The sequence below is a fragment of the Ornithorhynchus anatinus genome, chromosome 15, assembly GCF_004115215.2.
Source record: "Ornithorhynchus anatinus isolate Pmale09 chromosome 15, mOrnAna1.pri.v4, whole genome shotgun sequence".
NCBI lineage: Eukaryota > Metazoa > Chordata > Mammalia > Monotremata > Ornithorhynchidae > Ornithorhynchus > Ornithorhynchus anatinus.
The window spans coordinates 1,902,475-1,905,393 of record NC_041742.1 but is presented as its reverse complement, the minus strand read 5'-3'; the positions used below and the strand labels follow the sequence as shown (position 1 = coordinate 1,905,393).

At 52.8% G+C, this 2,919-nt stretch overlaps 1 long non-coding RNA gene across 1 annotated transcript; it reads right to left on the bottom strand.

Annotated features, from left to right (window-relative positions):
• Positions 1–273: 273 nt before the first annotated feature.
• LOC114816906 lies at positions 274–2,506 on the bottom strand. Its single transcript, XR_003764705.2, has 3 exons — positions 2,263–2,506; positions 1,540–1,734; positions 274–467 (listed from the first exon to the last, which is right to left on the bottom strand). It is a non-coding gene; the product is annotated as an uncharacterized LOC114816906 (long non-coding RNA).
• Between the last annotated feature and the right edge of the window lie 413 nt (positions 2,507–2,919).

Below are 2,919 nucleotides of genomic sequence, written 5' to 3'. Positions count from 1 at the left end.
GGGTGGCCGAGCTGGGATTCGAACCCATGGCGCCCGGGCTCTTTCCACTGAGCCACGCTGCTTCTCTCCTCTGTCTAACTTTGAACTGGCGTTTCCCGGTGAAATCAGAGCCTAGATGGGTTTCGGGGCCGCGAGGATGATCTAATCACCTATTGATCGGGGAGGTAAATCTATCCCCACTCCGCTACGTGACCGAAAGGACGCAATTTGAGATCCAGGGGCTAGAGCCCTTCTTCAAACCCATTAACACTCTTCCCCGGTGATTCTTGACAAGTTTTCTATTTTGAAGAAACAGAACAGGCACTTTTCTGCCTTGCAACCAGAGAATTGTTCTCGAAATGCATCTCCCTCGATTTCTATGAGGCATCTTCTCCGGGGGTTAAGAGCTCTCCCTTCCAGCTTCCGTTTCCCGAAGTGAAAATACCTTCTCATAAAGAAGTGACGCTGTCAGAATTTTCAGTGTATCTCTGAAAAATTCAGAGGGAAAAGAGAGCAATGGCTTCATTAAATCCTCATCAAACCGTTAAGATAGAGTTAGGCCCGTATTTTCTTGTGGGCACCTCACTATCCAAAGAAATGGGCCCCAAAACTCACGTTTCTAATGTGGCGGGGGGGGGGGGGGGAGGATAATAATGTTGGTATTTGTTAAGCGCTTACTATGTGCAGAGCACTGTTCTAAGCGCTGGGGTAGATACAGGGTCATCGGGTTGTCCCCCGTGAGGCTCACAGTGAATCCCCATTTTACAGATGAGGTCACTGAGGCCCAGAGAAGTGAAGCCACCTGCCCACAGTCACACAGCTGACAAGCGGCAGAGCCGGGATCACTTAGTGATATTAGCTGTAGTATTTATGGGGCTCCCACTGTGTGCCGAGCACTCGACCCGGCCCCTAATAGTAAGAATAGTATTTATTAGACACCCACAGTGTGCAAAGTACTGTGTCGGGCACCGGGGTAAAAGAAGCTGATAAGAATGAGATGAGATCCCTGACTCCGAAGGAGGTGACAACCTAAGGCTAAAAATCTCGTGCTTATTCCTAAACCGCGTACTCTATCTATCCCTCTGACAGAGTAAAAGCAAAACTAAAAAATATCACTGGGCTGGCGTGATTGTCTGAAACACCATTAAACATTAAATAGCTAAAACAGCTCAGGCCAGTTAATAAAAGCCCCCTTCAGTAGTCTAAAAAATATCAGCTTGAAATGTTGGATGATTAAAAAGAGAAAAATTGTTGAAGAAAATCATCATCTGACACGGATTCGGGTTGTGGAGTGTAACTCCCCACTCCGGACCGTAAACTCATCATGGGCAGGGAACGCGTCTGCTTATTCGGTTGCACCGTTCTCTCCCCAGAGTTTACTCCAGTGCTCTGTACGTAGTAACCGCTCAATAAGGGCCGTTAAATCATTGATCGATGACTCTCTCCGGTCCCCATGGCCTAATCGTTAACGGAACTTAGAATGTGGTATTTGTTAAGCACTTACTGTGTTCCACCTACTCGGCTAAGCACTGAGGTTGAGCCGGGGGCTAGAATTCTCACCTCAGGCACTGTCCACGTGGTGATGGCGGGTTGAGATGACCAGGAGGCGAGAAAGGAAAGAGCCCCAGGTTCAGTTTCCAGCCGGTTCGTCTCTCCGCTGCTACAGATACGGCGCCTGACGTCTTTCTGTACGGTGACTCGACTTGCAGCGACCGGCCTCCCGTCCCGGAGTACCGCGGCTCAGAAGTGGCGCCCCTGTTTTCGGGGACCCGGGAGATCTGTGGAGTGAATGTTGGGGATCCCCCCCCGCCCTCCGACCCCCCGGGAGAAACACCCTAGTTTTTGCAAAACGGTGCCAACGATCTCATCATTCTGCGCAGCGGGTCCAACTCGTTACGTCGCACGCCTCTGTGTGTCCGGTAGGCACCGGGGCTATTTTTTTTTTAATGATATTTGTTAGCTCTTACTATGTGCCAGGCACTGTACCGAGCACTGCGGTAGATACGTGGTGATCAGACTTAAGGCTCCCAGTCTGAATGCCCCTTCTACAGGTGAGGAAACTGAGGCAGAGGGAAATCCAAGGTCACCTACGAGACAAGCCGGGATTGGAACCCACGTCCTCCGACTCCCAGGCCCGTGTTCATTCCCCTAGGCCACCGTGCTGTCGGTGAGCACCCTAACCAGGCGCTGCAAACGACGACGCAGCTGCACAGCGGTAGAAACCCTGCCTACGCACACAATATCAGCGTTACCGTGGGCCCCCGCGCCGGCCTTTCCAGTCACCTCAGCTCCCAGAGACGAACATCCCCATAAACGCTTAGTACGTGCCCTGCACATATTAAACGATCGGTGCGTATCACTGATCGATCGCTGCCGTCGCCTTCCGGGCCGAGAGGACACACCGACGTCAGCAAGACCAAGGAAATGCTGACGTTCTGTAGCTCCTCTAAAATCCACAGACCTGTCGGTAATTTATTGTTTTTCTTAGCAGAGAACGCCTTCGTTTAAGGAAGGCCCGTTCATCATTTGGAATGGCCGGACTGGATCCATTCCATAAAGGAAGCGCGTCGGCCTCGACGTGTTCCACGTGCTAGGTACCCTGCCGCCGAAGGACAACTGGTTGCCATAACAACCGCTCTATGATTTTCTTTTTTTCCTCCGATACAGAAGGCGACCGGAGGCAGAGCCCTCGCCCGTCGGCCTCGGCAGTCCCACCATCAGGCAGCGAGGAGGGATATCCCACCCCCGGTCGTGACCGGATGGAGGCCCCGGGGTGGAAGAGGGTCCCCGGTCCTGGCCAGGGCCAGGATGAGCACCTGACCCACTGGGGAGGGGGGAGATTCACCGTCCCATTCCGTGTGACACCATGACGTTATTCTTTGGATGCAGGCAGCGAGGCTCTGTCGTGTCCCACGGGACGACCCCGAAGCTGGAGCTCGT